General features: G+C 34.5%; 2 long non-coding RNA genes across 3 annotated transcripts; one reads left to right on the plus strand and one right to left on the minus strand.

Annotated features, from left to right (window-relative positions):
• Window positions 1-203: 203 nt before the first annotated feature.
• Window positions 204-9,560, minus strand: LOC121223787 (uncharacterized). The gene is made up of 2 exons (XR_005921133.1): window positions 9,449-9,560; window positions 204-557 (listed from the first exon to the last, which is right to left on the minus strand). It is a non-coding gene; the product is annotated as an uncharacterized lncRNA (long non-coding RNA).
• Window positions 9,561-11,597: 2,037 nt separating this feature from the next.
• On the plus strand, window positions 11,598-14,393 carry LOC107912544 (uncharacterized). Of its 2 annotated transcripts, none has more exons than XR_001688202.2 (4): window positions 11,598-11,786; window positions 12,103-12,200; window positions 13,139-13,214; window positions 14,270-14,393. It is a non-coding gene; the product is annotated as an uncharacterized lncRNA (long non-coding RNA). The 2 variants fall into 2 exon arrangements; XR_001688201.2 differs by having other exon boundaries at window positions 11,599-11,786; window positions 12,106-12,200.
• Window positions 14,394-15,970: the final 1,577 nt, after the last annotated feature.

Raw genomic sequence — 15,970 nt, forward strand, 5'->3', positions numbered from 1 at the left:
TATTTGTTTAGATTTCTTCACAGTTTTCCGACAAATATCAGGCTGGAGTCTTGCCAAGCATGTATAATCTGCCAGCCTTCACACGACCATGCTTATTCTCTAGTTATTCTTCATGTTTTTCTGATCCAAGTAACTATGTATGAATGCAGCATTTAGCATGCTACTAGAGAGGATGGAGAAACTGGCCATTATAGAAGTTTGGATGGAGATAAAATGAATGCTGAATTTTATTGAAGCAATTGCAGTGCTTAAATACAGAAAAGTTCAACGACTTTAAAGAATCCCACTCCTCGGAAATAGCTAGTTGAAGCTAGGATAGCATTACTCCTAAAAACCAGCAACTAATTCAAATAATAACAAAAAGATCAGATTTCAAAAATCAAAAGCCCAACAGTAGAAACTGTTAGATTATAGCATCCATACATCAAGATGCTGATTTAGTAGAAATCTAGAACCAGACAGGTTAGAGATTCACATACATTTGGGCATATGATTGCACGAACTTCACGAAGAGCTTTCTTTACAAATACCTTGTTACTTGTATCTCCAGATATTGACTGCAAACACAGCAGAACAAAATATAACATGTATAAGAACAAAGAATCATTTAAATAAGCCGATGACGTGAATCATATATAAATGCCTTTCTAAACGCTACTTCATTGAAAGCACATGATCTCACTTCAACATAAGTTCCAAAAGCTTCATAAGTTCCAAAACCGTATTCATTGTAACAGTTTCTAACATTTCCTACTAACGCCACCATTAACCATATTCATTTATTACAAGTATAATTATATGTTTGATCGATTATAAAATAGTACTAATTTTATATGATTGATAAAGAAATGAATTTCAAGTTGCAAAGATATTTTTCATTTTTATTTTGTACTTTGTAAAGATTTTAAATTTGTATTGTTCATTTTTTCTTTGATAGTGTGTTATTGCTTCCTCTTCTTTGGATTGTTTGGTTGCTTCCTCCACCCACAGTTGAGCGTCTTGTATTAACTCAATCACTGTAAGTTCTTTGGCAATTAAATTATTTAATTTAATTTTACTGTTATTGAAATTATGATTGGAGAAATGTGACCCTTTTACTACGATTTGACAATATGGAACACATTAATATCTTGCAGTAATGGCTCATCTGCCTTTAATTGCACAAAGTGTGAGGCGTAAAAGAATTGGTATTGCATTGACAATATGGTTGCAAATCTGTAGAATTGCAAGTTGGTTTTTACTTACATTGGGTGCCATCCATAGCCTACATGCTTATAGACCAAGGATTAGGTCCTTATTTTAGATTTTTATGCACAACGGGATTATGTGAAAAGGCTTGTATATGCTAGTGGCGAGACCTGTATTGAACAAGTTAGGATGAATAGATTTGCCGTTTTCAAACTATGTGAGATGTTACAAATGTTAGGGGGATTGAAGTCGTCAAGGAACATGCTTGTTGATGAGCAAGTGGCAATGTTTTTACTTATCATTTCCCATCACCTTAAAAATCGAGTTATCAAGCATCACTTCAATAGGTCCGAGGAAACTGTTAGCAGATCATTTCATAGTGTTTTAAATGTTGTCATACGCTTACAAGATGTGTTATTTAAAAAGCCAGAGCCTATTACAGCTAATTCTTCAAACACAATGTGGAAATGGTTTAAAGTATTGGACTGAGTTTTATATATAGCTTGTACATAATTTAGTTGATTTAGATTTAAATTTAGTATCCTAACTCAAGGTTTTATAACATGTGATATAGAATTGTTTAGGTGCTCTTAATGGAACCCACATCAAGATTAGGGTTCCAACAGTTGATAAACCTAGATATCGAACGCGAAAAGGTGACATAGCAACAAATATGCTAGGTGTTTGTACACCTGATATGCAATTTGTTTATGTTCTTCCTGGTTGGGAAGGTTCTGTTGCTGATGGACGAGTTTTTCGAGATGCTATTAATAGGAGACATGGACTAAAAGTTCCTCATGGTAAAATGGATTGTTATAGGACTTTGAATTATTCATTAAGATCAAACTTTTTGTGCTGAATTAATCATTTTAAAAAAAAAGTTTTATTTTATAGGTTGTTATTATCTAGTTGATGCTGGATACACAAATTGTGAGGGATTTCTTGCACCTTTTAGAGAACAACGATATCATTTGAACGAGTGGTGTCAGGGTTATTAGCCAAGTTCTCCGCAAGAGTTTTTTAATATGAAACATGCCTCAGCACGTAATGTTATTGAAAGATGCTTTGGGTTATTAAAAGTTAGATGGGAAATACTTAGGAGTCCATCATTCTATCCTGTAAAGGTGCACAATAGAGTCATTATTGCATGTTGTTTGCTCCATAATTTTATTCGAACCCGTATGAGTATTGATCCTATTGAAGCGGATGTGGGAGAAGGATTACCTAGTAATGTGGTAGATGACAATGAACCGAATATCGTAAATATTCATCCATCGGATGCTTGGGCTACTTGGAGGATGGAACTAGCCAACCAAATGTTCAATGAATGGCAAGCATCTAGAAATTAGTTAGGTTTAGGGACAAAATGAGTTTGAGTTAATTTGTTTATGTTATTTTATGTATCTAGTTTGTGAAACTTTGGTGGTGTTTGAATTGATTTTTGTATTGTACTAAACTTGTTGAATTATAATTTAATTTCTTTTCATTCAGCATGTGTTATAATTTTATACAGTATTGAGCTTTTGATTCATGATATTGAACTTAATTATAATTTTATAAAAAGTTCATCTTTTGATATTAATAGTAATTAATATAATTTGTTTTTTTTCTTAAGATAATTATGTCAGGTGTTTCAGAATCAAATGTTTCTTCTCAAGCTTCTCGAGGAACCAAAAGGAAATAGGTTCCAGAAGAAGATGTAGCATTGGTTTCCTGCATGGTGGACGTGCACAATGTTGGAACATTTAATGCTGATACCGGGTTCAAAGCCGGTTATTTAAATGAGTTGAAAAAAATGCTAGAAAAGGCTTTACCCAATGCAATGTTGAAGGCTAGACCTAATATTGAATCGAGGATTAGGTTACTAAAAAGGAAATGATCAATCGTGTATGACATGCTTAATGGCCAAAACAATAGCGGTTTTGGTTGGGACGAGCATAGGCAGCTCGTTCTTGCTGAAGATGCGGTTTGGGACTCTTATTTAAAGGTAAGAATTATTTCAAGTCTTTATTATCTTATTTTTACCAAACTTATAACTAATATGATTTCTTCATTTTTTTAGAGTCACAAAGAAGCCGTTCAATTCAGACATCGTACTTTCCCTTACTACGACCACCTTACTGCCATATACGTAAGAGATCGAATGACTGGGAAAGATGCTCAAACAGCCGCTGATGTTCTTGAAGAAATAAATGCTCAGGGTGACCTACTATAGATATGAATGAAGAAAGAAACGAATTCTATGACTGCGAAGTTGATATCTCTTTGGATGACATGGATGTTTCTGCTACGGAGCCGCGACGAGATAGAAACCAAGGGGGTTCCTCATCTTCAAACAAGAGAAAGAAGAATTCTGATGCAGGTGATAATATTTCTTCTTCATTTAATGAGGCTGCCACTTTATTGCCCGAAAACATGCGGGCCATTGGCGAACAAATCAGTAAGAGTATTGCCTCCGATGTGGTAGTTCAATAAAAGTCAGAAGAATTCCAGATCATCCAAGAAAAAAACTACAAATTTATAGTCAACCTTATGTGAAATAGAAGGTTTAACAGTGGATGAACGGTATCGAGCATTGAGTAAAATTCCAAATCATCTAACTCAAATGCTCATTTTCTTTAGTTTACATTCTGATGTGCGGTTGGAATGGGTCAGAAGATTTCTTGCTGACCATTAAACTTCTTATTTCTGTTGATGATATTTTCGTAACTTTTTCTGTTTGTAATATTTGGGATGGTATGTCATTACAATCTTCTAACTTTTTGATGTTCTAAAACTGTATAACATATGGATTATGACAAAGAATTTCATGAATTTCATTTAACCTTTTGTTAATATATGAAAATTATGTTTATGCAAAATATAATTCTCAAGTTATTTATTACTAGTAATATTTTTTTATTGTAGAATAATTAAATTATTTGTTCCACTAATGATATTTTAGCACATTAAAATATGTATTGCAGTTTAAAAATAATAAAGTAGATTATAAATTATATTTAATAATAATTATTTTAAATTATATTTTATAGTATTATATATTATGATTTTAGTAAATTCATATAAGAATATTTAATACTAAGAATTTTATCAAATTATATATTTTTATTAAATTATATTTAATAATAATTAATTTAAATTATTTTTATAGTATTATATAATATGATTTAGTAAATTCATATATTTTATTAAATTATATATTTTTATTAAATTATATTTAATAATAATTATGTTAAAATATGATTAAATTATTTATTATTTATATTAATAATCTTATTAAAATTCAATAACAATAACAATAATCATCTACCTACAAAAAATTCTGCTAAGGGTATTCTAGTCATTTTCATTTTTTTTTCCTTATGCTATTACACCTCTATTCCATTCAACCAAACACAAGAATACCATTACGCCTCTATTCCATTCCATTCAACCAAACAAAAGAATTACCTATTACGCCTCTATTTCATTACGCATCTATTCCATTATACCTCTATTCCATTACAGCGAACCAAACGTGCCCTTAATGTTATAACAAAATTAAGCAACCTTGACACTAGTTAGTGCCAAAGCTTCATATTTTTTGCTTTAACCTCGATAGTAATTAACGTTGACATCAAATTTATTTAATGAAACTTGATAGGATAAAATATGTAACAAATCCCTGTATTATTTGTACATTTAAAATTTAGTCCACTACTTTTTAATTTAAAAATGCAAGTTTAGTTGTTAATATCATTAAAATTCTTTCATTAAATTTGAATTTATTACAATCAATTGATTTTTTTAAAATTTCAAAAAAAAAATGTGATATGTCCAGTTAGCTTTTTGTTTAGGAGAAAACAGCACAACGACCATTTCGAGTAATTAATAAAGATGTTGTCTAAATTAATAAAATAAATTGTATGATTCATATTTTAAAATGACTAATTAAATAGTTTACAATAATAATTAATAAATTAATTAAGTCATTTAAATAGAATAACTCAAACTGAATTTTTTTTCCTTTCAATTGGAACAATTTTTTTAATCTTTTATTTTTATTTTTAAGATGGGTTTACTTATAAAAATAAAATAAAAGAAATTCCATAGTAATTGATAAATTATAAAATCATAAGATTTATTCGTTTTAATTTTTTATTATATTATTATAAAGACAAAAATTTTGAGAGAAAAAAATATTGTCGATTTTTATTAAAAAATTGATATATTTTTATTAAGTATATATTAAATTTGATACTATTTTTTGAAGAAATTGTATTTGAATATGATATTTAAAATATAATGCTGTCTGCCCGTATTGGCATGGGTTTCTGTCTGCCGTATTGGCACGTTTCTTTGTTCTTTGTTCTGCTTCCTGGGGTTTTTTCTTTTCAATTCGAGGGTTCAGATTTGTGTTGTTTTATGATTTAAGTTGTTTTGCTATTCAGCTGTAGAAGGTGCAAACGGTGAGATGGAAGAAGCAATGGAAATTTTGAATTTGATGGATGATGAGGAGGATGCTTTTCAAGAGGATTAATCAACTTTGCCTGGTGGGGCGGTGCTCAACAGATAGTGTTGTTCATTTCCCGTCATTACGCAACATGTTGGCAGATCTTTGGCATCCCATAGGAGGGATTTGTATAACGGAGATAGGAGAAAAATGGTATCTTTTCCAATTTTTTCATGAGATTGATATTGAAAGGGTTATTACGGGGACTCCATGGTTTTTTAATAATCATTTACTCATTTTGCAAAGAGTACCTGTTGACGGGAACCCAGCGGTGATGGATTTAAATCACACGGAGTTTTGGGTCCAAGTTCATGATTTACCGCCGGGATTGATGAGTGCTTCGATGGCCAAACAGTTTGGTGATTTTTGTGGCAAGTTTATTGAGTATGACACATCTATTCCGACTCTGGGAATTCATCATTATATGCGTATTCGTATCTGGTTAAATGTTGCTACCCCGCTGAAGCGGAAAAAGAAAGTCTTGATAGGGAAATCTATGGTGGTGTATGCTAGGTTTCAGTATGAGAAGTTAAGTTTATTTTGCTTTGTTTGTGGTAAACTGGGGCACGGAGAAAGTTACTGTCCTGTTAGACTGGCTATTGAACCGTCAAAAATAGTCTTTTGTTGGGATTTATCGCTACGTGCAGTGGTCAAGCGTCGGAATATGGCGGCAAGCAGGTGGTTGCGTGCAATAGATGGATCTCCGTATAGTGGGGAAAATTCGGCAGGTGTTATGTATGGTAATATAAGGGGTTTTGGGAGAAATTTGAATCCTAATCTAATCCCTTTAGGTCCTGATTCAATTCAAGGTGGTGGTAGACCGGTTAAGAAGCGAGATGGGTATTTTGATAATTTGACTGCAAATGGGATTGTTCAAGGGGAAATGGAGTTGGATTTAGAGGAGGAAAATGAGCCATTAGAGTTGGCTGAGGGGAAAAAGTGTCAGCGACTAGTGGAGAGTTCGCGTGTTCTGTTGGATTCTAATGTGGGATCTGGTTCTATGAATGTTTCGACTAGCTCTGAAATTCAGAGCAGCCGGGCTCGATGAAAATCCTAAGTTGGAACGTTCGTGGTTTGGGGAGACCACGAACGGTTTTAAGGCTCAAAAACAAGTTGAGAGCAATTAATCCCCGAATTTTGTTTCTCATTGAGACAAAATTATGTTCAAAGAAAATGGAGATGGTAAGATTGAAGTGTGGTTTTGAGAATGGCATTGATATTGATCCTATTGGTACGAAAGGGGGTTCGTCATTGGGTTGGAAAGAAAATATGTTGGTAAAGCTTAAAAGTTACTCTTCCTTTCACGTTGATGTTGAAGTTCATGATAATAAGTGTGGAAACATTTGGAGGTTCACTGGTTTCTATGGGCATCCAGATGAAAGGCGTAGAGGTGATTCGTGGAATTTGTTACGCCAGTTGCATCAAGATCAGGATCTGCCTCGGGTTGTGATGGGGGATTTCAACGAAATTATGGATTCTTTTGAGAAGAAGGGTGGTAGACTTCGACCATTTGGGCAGATGAGGGATTTCCGTGGGGTTCTTGAAGACTGCTGCCTTAATGATTTAGGTTTTGTTGGTAGATGGTTCACATGGGAACGAGGACGATTTGCATCGACTAATATAAGAGAACGTCTAGATCGTGGTGTTGTTTATTTGAGCTGGTTGAATACTTTTCCTGGGTATCGACTGGAGCATTTGAGTCACTCGTTTTCTGACCATTGCCCTCTTCTTCTGGATACTGAAGGGGGAGTAGGGTACTACCAGAATAAGTATGAGAAGCTTTTTCGTTTTGAAGCCAAGTGGTGTTTGGAGGGTGAGTTTGAAGGTATGATTCGGAGTTGGTGGGAAAAGGAATCTGGAGGTGTACTGAGTAAGTTGGAGAAATTGGGTTATCATTTACTAAAGTGGAGCAAGGTGAATAGTGTTAAGGAACGAAGGAATCGGGTATGTTTAGAAGCTAGACTAATGAATCTTTACAATCAAGATCCGTCAGATGAAGTTCTAACTGAGATTATGGAGGTCCAATTGGGGCTTAATTTGGAAGCTGACAAAGAGGAATTATTCTGGGAGCAGCGTGCGAGGGTGAATTGGCTAAAGATTGGGGATCGTAATACCAGTTTTTTTCACAAGGTTGCTGCTCAACGTCACTTTCGTTGTAGAATTTCGGAACTGGAAGACGAAGCTGGAAGGCGTTCTAATTCCACTGAGGAGTTTCTCCAAATTGCTTTTGACTATTTTGGTAAGCTTTTTACTACTTCAGAGTCAGGGTCAGATGAGCACTTGTTTAGCTTAGTTGAGGAAAAAGTTACTTGTAGTATGAATGAAAAGCTCTTAAGACAATTCACGGAGGAAGACATTGCCTGTGCAGTTAAATCTTTGGCGCCTTTGAAAGCTCCTGGGTTAGATGGGTTTCCAGCCCTCTTTTTTCAGCGTTATTAGCATATTGTTGGACCTGAGGTTACCCAATTTTGTTTATTCATTCTACAGGGACAAGAGGAGTTGAGTGCTATTAACAAAATGCGTATTATCCTGATTCCAAAGATTGATAAGCCGAGTAATATGACTCATTTTCGGCCTATAAGCCTTTGTAATGTCATTTACAAAATTATAGCAAAGGTTTTGGTATTGAGGATGAGTGAGACGTTGGGGAATTGTATTAATGAAGCTTAAGGGGCCTTTATTCCAGGCAGGCTTATCTCTGATAATGTACTGATTGCGTATGAGATACTTCATTCCCTAAAAATGAAGAAGAGAGGCAAAAAAGGTAATTTTGCGCTTAAGCTCGATATGAGTAAAGCGTATGATCGTGTGGAATGAGATTTTTTGGCAGGTATGATGAGGCATCTGGGTTTTCATGAGGATTGGATCGTTCTTAATCATGCGATGTGTATGTTCTGTTACGTATTCCGTCAGTCTTAATGGAGCTAGTGGGGATTAGTTCACACCATCAAGAGGACTCAGACAAGGAGACCCTCTTAGTCCTTATTTATTCTTGATTTGTGCTGAAGGCTTTTTGCTGCTTATTCAGGAAGCTAAAACTAAAGGGAGGATGATGGGGGCACCTATAGGTAGAGAGAAGTTTTCGGTTAATCATTTATTTTTTGCAGATGATTGTGTTCTCTTTGGTGATGCCTCTCGTGAAGGAGCAGAAATAGTTCGGGCCATTATTCATGAATATGAAATGGTCTCGGGGCAGAGAGTGAATTTTGAGAAATCTCTTATTTATTTTGGTGCTAATGTTGACTCTCGTGTCTAGGAGGATATTGTTAATCTGTTTGGGGTACGGCTCACCTCAAATCCTGAAAAGTATCTTGGTTTGCCTTTGATGGTGGGTAGAAGGAAAAAGTGGGCTTTTGCTCATTTTGTGGTCCGCTTCAGAAAACGGGTCGAAGGGTGGAGTGTGCGCTATCTTTCTATGGGGGAAAAGAGGTTTTTATTAAATCTGTTTTGCAGGCTACTCCAATTTATGCTATGCAGTGTTTTTTATTGCCAAAATCATTATGTAAAACTTTGGAAAGAGTATTGAATCGTTTCTGGTGGACGAATAACAAAACATCGAAGGGGATTCATTGGAGTTCGTGGGATGTTCTGTGTAAACCAAAATACTTTGGCGGAATGGGGTTTAAAAATTTATTCATGTTTAATAAGGCCCTTTTAGCGAAGCAAGTGTGGCGTATTTTAACTAAGCCTCATTGTTTATTAGCTAAGGTTTTAAAAGCTCGTTATTTCCCTTTTTCTACTATACTAACAGCAAAGGTTGGTTCTTACCATTCATTTACCTGGAGGAGTATTTGTAGTGCGAGGGATTTGATCAGTGATGGTATCTTGTGGCGAGTGGATAGTGGTGCAAGTATCAACAATTGGAATGATCCTTGGCTGCTTGGAAGGGGGAACAACAGAATCCCGGTTAATAAAATTAAGCCTCCATGGTCAACAGTGAATCAGTTAACGAATGAAGTAGATAGTACCTGGAATAGTGAGTTGATTCGTAATTTAATGGATGATGATACTGCTAATCGAATTCTTGCCATTCCCATCTCTGAGAGCCGACCAAAGGATATGTTGGTATGGAAGTTTGACGGCTCAGGTGAGTATTCAGTTAGGAGTGGGTATCGAGTTCTCTTTACAGATTTACAGAGCAATTTACCTATGTCATCTATCAACGAAAAATACAAATGCTTTTACATGGACCTATGGAATTTGCATATTCTAGAAAAAATAAAAATACATGTCTGGAGATTGTTTAATAACATGTGCCTCACTATGGGAACTTGGCACGCCGAATGCTGTGTGGAGAGGAGGTGTGCCCACTGTGTAATGAAGATTTAGAAACTACGGAGCACTTGTTGGGGTCTTGTAGAATCCTTCGAACTATATGGACATCATTACAGGTTCAACTCCCCCTTATGGATGCTTCCCTGGATTATAAAGATAAGTTTGTTAAAACTTATATTAAAACAGAAGGTCGGCAAAAAGGGTTTATTGCTTTATCTCTCTGGTGTTTATGGTTTCACAGAAATAAGTTGATTCATGAAGGGACTAAATTCTCCATGCCACATCTATTGGGGTTTATCAGGGGCTATGAATGTGATCTAGGGCTTGTTCGTGAGAATTTATGCGTTTCTACTGATTTTATGAGAAATGAAGTTTGGAGGGCTCCTGACTATGGTTTTGTTAAAATTAACTTTGATGCATCGTTTATTCCAGGAAATAATTTTGCGTACATTGCAATTTTAGCCAGAAATCACAAAGCGGAAGTCATAGAAGCAGTCACTTATCTGGTGGAAAATGTGGATGATGCCTTTGTGGCAGAAGCACGAGCTTGTGAAAGAACGCTGATCCTTGCAAGATTAAAGGGCTTCCGACGGTTGATTGTGGAAGGGGATTCTCTGACAGTTATTAAAAAACTGACCAAAAATGAAGAAGATAGATCGATTATTCGACCGATTGTTCATAATATTCAAAGATTGCATCAGGGTTTTGATGTAGTCTCTTACCAGTTTGTGAATCGTTTGCTTAATGCTGCAGCCCATGCCTTGGCAGTGGAGGGACGCCATCGGAAAGTGTGTGGGAACTGGGTTAATGGTTTGCCGGAGACTGTGCGTCGGGTGGTAGAGAAAGATTGGTTACGCTGGTGCCAACGGATCTAGGACCTTTCTGTTTCGCTTTGAGTTTGAGAAGGTTCATTGAATCTCTAAGGTTGATTGCAAAGCGTTACTGGCTTTTGAGCTCTGATTGATAATACTGAAGGAAATGAAGGTTGTTGTGGCTGATAATGGTGATTGAAAAGTCTTTGCTGCAGGCTTACGTGGCTTTTTTAATGTTCGTTACTTTTTAGGCGTCGTTTTTTAATTTTCTTTTATGTTGGACAGCTGTGTCTTATTTTTGTTGTTTTGTTGTCTGTTTTGGTGACTTTTTAGCTTCCTATTTTTGAGCCTATTAATATTATTATCAGTCATTTTTTCAAAAAAAAATATAATGCTTGAGTTGAGGGTTTTTTACCAAAATAATCCAAAAAAATAAAAAAAATCTAAAATAGTATAATTTTTTTATATACCAAAATGGTATTAAAAAAACAAAATAGTTAAAAAAAAGCTATCAAAGGAAGTGACAGCACCCTGGTGGAGGGCCTGCCACAGGCGGCGCCAACCCTTACAGCTTGTTTGGTTCGATGTAATGGGTTTACCATTACGCACCGAATCGGTGAGCCCCACATATTCCAACGTTTGGTTCGCTGTAATGCCCATTACGCGCCGAATCGGTTACGTACGTATTCCTCCTTATTCACCGATTTCTATTCCCTGCCCTTTGTTCAGTTTAGCTCTCGTTTAGCATTCTCCCAATTCCTATGCCCTGTTTTACCCTCATCTTCCCAAGCCGAAATCCACCTCCAGAACTCTCCCTCCCAACATCAAACAGAATCTGCCAAGTAAGTGACCTCCACCGCTCCCGTTTCACTTTCATTTGATTGTTTTGTCGAACCAAACGCACCCTTCTGTTCTTCAAATGCAGTGAGTAGGGAAGTCCAAAAACAGACTTCTGTTCTTCAAATCCCAACAAGTATCTCCAAAGAAACCCTCAAGAAAACCTTTCCAATTCAAGCAAGGTAAACATTATCTGCCCTAACATTTTTTTGTCACGTGTTTTCCCTTTTACGTCTATGATGAGAGATTCAACATTTCTTGCAATTGAATCATGCATTCACCTTTAAAATGAGGTTTTAGTAAGACTTGATTCATCAAATTAGTTGAATCTCTGTTTATAATCGTTAAAAATTGGCATCTAAGGTTTCTGAAAACTAGGGCTTAAACTAGTTGAATTCATTCATGAATACTAATTTTCGTGAAATAAAACTTTAATTCATTTGATAAAGAATTAGAAGTTGTAATGGCTTGATTCTTGATCATTTTTTTCAATTTCAGCAGACAAATCAGAAAATCCGAGAGTCGGGGAAAATACAGTTAAAAGCGTATAGAAAAGAGACAAAGAGAGCTCTTCGTCTTCTTCTTCCCAATGCTGTGTAAGATGCTTTTAATTGTAAAATCATACCCTTTAATTGGTTAAGTTTTGTTTCAGTTCATTGCTGGTTTGTTTCCGAATTGTTGACCTTTTTCTTTTCGTTTCAATTTCTGTTTCTTTCTGGGATTTATGTTAGTGCTTTCTTTTCTATGTACTTTCATTTTCTTCCTTATATCTACTAGTGATTCAACTTGTAGGTGATTTTGGCTCTTTTATAAATAAATTGTCAATAGCAGTTTTAGAATCATTATTTTTTTATTTAAGATGCTTTCTCATTCTTAAGGATAGGGTATTTATTTATAACATTGATATGAACTGAAATTGTATGATAACTTATTTTAGCTTGTCTTGGCTTGGAATACCCTGAAAGTTGAAAAGAGGTAAGTTTGCATCAATCAGAGGGTTTTTAGGACATTCTATTTATGTCAAGTAACCTTCTTCTATGTTAAATTGTGTGAGTGCTTTGATATAAGCATCTATCCGACATGGTTTTAGTGTGTAAAATGGACTACTAGATTGGTAAACAAGCATTAGTTGCATACCATTAACATGAAAATGCTTCCTGAAGTATGTCTGCCTCAAGTGCCTAAGTTGCCTTTTGGTAACTGCGCTGTTTTATATGACATGTTGTAATTAAGATGGTTCTGTGTCTGCTACAAGAATGATGTTGTCTATGTAATCATCTGTGTTCATCTTATCAGCATGTGGAGTTTGGTTAAATGTTGCATCTGTGTTCATCCTATCATACTGCTCTGCTTTTTTGTGAGTGTATCACTAAGATTTTGGTTAAATGACTTACAAAGCACTTACCTGATGTGATTCTAAATTTTTTTTTCTGGTTTAAAAAACAATCCCTGCAAAGACTGAAATTTTTTGCTTATGGGATTCTTGAGAGTATTGATGTTCCAGTTAATTGATGTTCAATGTGAACTTTTGTAGGTATTGGACTGTTAGCTACTGATTTGCTCCAGACATAAATCGTTGGCAAGCTGAAGCTCTAGTTGCAATTCAAGAGGTATTTTATAGTTGCAATTCAAGTAAATTGGACTGTTTTTTTATGGCTTACTCCATAGTAATGTTTTTATAGTTATATTTTGCAAGTGGTGATGTAATAAGTTGATTTTTATTGGTATTGAAAATTTTGAATACGGATATATGTCAATTTTTTTATTAATACGGATATGTGTGTGTGTGCGTATGTGTGTGTCTGTACAAATGCATGGTTGGACTGAGATAAAATAAAATCATGGAAATAAAACTTATTGAAATGAAAAATGCATTTCTCGGGAAACAGTAAAACATGTTAATAGTACAGAAAATCCAGTTTAAGGTACTGGTGTGAATAAAAGTATGAATTATTCCTTTAAAATCCAGTTTTCGGTTGGAAGCATGAATTTTGTTTCGTCTCTGCATTTTTTAAATTTTGGTTTTAAATCATTAGTAACTAGTTTAAGTTGGACTATATAAATCGATAATGATCGAAATACATCAAAATAATCGATAATGATTGAAATACATCAAAATGAAATTAAAATATTAAAATTTATATAAATCGATAATGATTGAAATACATCAAAATAATCTAAAAATATTGTTATTGAAGGTATCCTAGATTTAAAACTGAAATGAGTGGCAGTATGGTATTGCCAAGAAAACTCTTTGTTGGAAGTTAAATGTTATGTAGGCTTCATAGACTTGTACTGGGAATACAATATTTCACCAATTCATTAAATCATATCTCTAAAATCCTGAAATCTATCGGTAGATTATATTAATATGTTAGTTTAAGTACAGTAAAATGTAATTGCCAGTGAAGTTGATAATTTATGAATAATAAACTTTATTCTTAATAAATATTGGTAAATTTAGTCATAATTAATATGTTTTTTTGTTATGATCCATATCACAATGTTTCTACCTTCTTATTTATTACAAGTATAATTATATGTGGTATCGATTATCAAATAGTATTAATTTTAGATGATTGATAAAGAAATGAATTTCTTGTTGCAAAGATAGTTTTAATTTCTATTTTGTTCTTTGTAATGATTCTAAATTTGTATTGTTCAGTTTTTTTTGATAGTGTGTTATTGCTTCCTCTTCTTTTTTGGATTGTTTGACTGCTTCCTCCACTCACAGTTGAGCGTCTTCTTTTCACGCAATCACTGTAAGTTCCTTGGCAATTAAATTATTTAAGTTTACTATACTGTTATTGAAATTATGATTGGAGAAATGTGACCCTTTTTAAATAAATTTGACAATATGGAACACATTAATATCTTGCAGTAATGGCTCGTCTGCCTTTAATTGCACAAACTGTGAGGCGTAAAAGAATTGGAATTGTAGTGACAATATGGTTGGAAATTTGTAACATTGTCAGTTGGTTTATACTTACATTGGGTGCCATCGATAGCCTTCATACTTATAGACCAAGGATTAGGTCCTATATTTTAGATTTTTATGCACAACGGGATTATGTGAAAAGGCTTGTACATGCTAGTGACGAGACCTGTATTGAACAAGTTAGGATGAATAGATTTGCCTTTTTCAAACTATGTGAGATGTTCCAAACGTTAGGGGGATTGAAGTCGTCAAGGCACATGCTTATTGATGAGCAAGTTGCAATGTTTTTACATATCATTTCCCATCAACTTAAAAATCGAGTTATTAAGCATCACTTCAATAGGTCCGGGGAAACTGTTAGCAGATCATTTCATAGTGTTTTAAATGCTGTCATACGCTTACAAGATGTGTTATTTAAAAAGCCAGAGCCTATTACAGCAGATTCTTCAGACACAATGTGGAAATGGATTAAGGTATTGTAATAAGTTTTATATATAGCTTGTACATAATTTAGTTGATTTAGATTTAAATTTAGTGTCCTAACTTAAGGTTTTATAACATGTGATATAGAATTGCTTAGGTGCTCTTGATGGAACCCACATCAAGATTAGAGTTCCAGCAGTTGATAAAGCTAGATATCGAACGCGAAAAGGTGACATAGCAACAAATATGCTAGGTGTTTGTACACCTGAAATGCAATTTGTTTATGTTCTTCCTGGTTGGGAAGGTTCTGTTGCTGATGGACGAGTTCTTCGAGATGCCATTAGTAGAAGGCATGGACTAAAAGTTTCTCATGGTAAAGTGGATAGTTAGAGGACTTTGAATTATTCATTAAAATCAAATTTTTTTGGGAATTAATAATTAAAAAAATTTATAGGTTGTTATTATCTAGTTGATGTTGGATACACAAATTGTGAGGGATTTCTTGCACCTTTTAGAGGACAACGTTATCATTTGAATGACTGGCGCCAGGGTTATCAGCCAAGTACTCCGCAAGAATTTTTTAATATGAAACATGCCTCAGCACATAATGTTATTGAAAGATGCTTTGGGTTATTAAAAATGAGATGGGGAATACTTAGGAGTCCATCATTCTATCCTGTAAGGGTGCACAATAGGATAATTATTGCATGTTGTTTGCTCCATAATTTTATTCGAACCCATATGAGTATTGATCCTATTGAAGCAGAGGTCGGAGAAGGATTACCTAGTAGTGTGGTAGATGACGACGAACTGAATATCGTCAATATTCATCCATCGGATGCTTGGGCTACTTGGAAGATGGAACTAGCCAACCAAATGTTCGATGAATGGCAAGCATCTAGAAACTAGTTAGGTTTAGGGAGAAAATTAGTTTGAGTTCATTTGTTTATGTTATTTTATGTATCTAGTTTGTGAAACTTTGGCGGTGTTTTTGAGTTTTTTGTA

Source organism: Gossypium hirsutum, chromosome D11 (genome assembly GCF_007990345.1).
Source record: "Gossypium hirsutum isolate 1008001.06 chromosome D11, Gossypium_hirsutum_v2.1, whole genome shotgun sequence".
Lineage (NCBI taxonomy): Eukaryota > Viridiplantae > Streptophyta > Magnoliopsida > Malvales > Malvaceae > Gossypium > Gossypium hirsutum.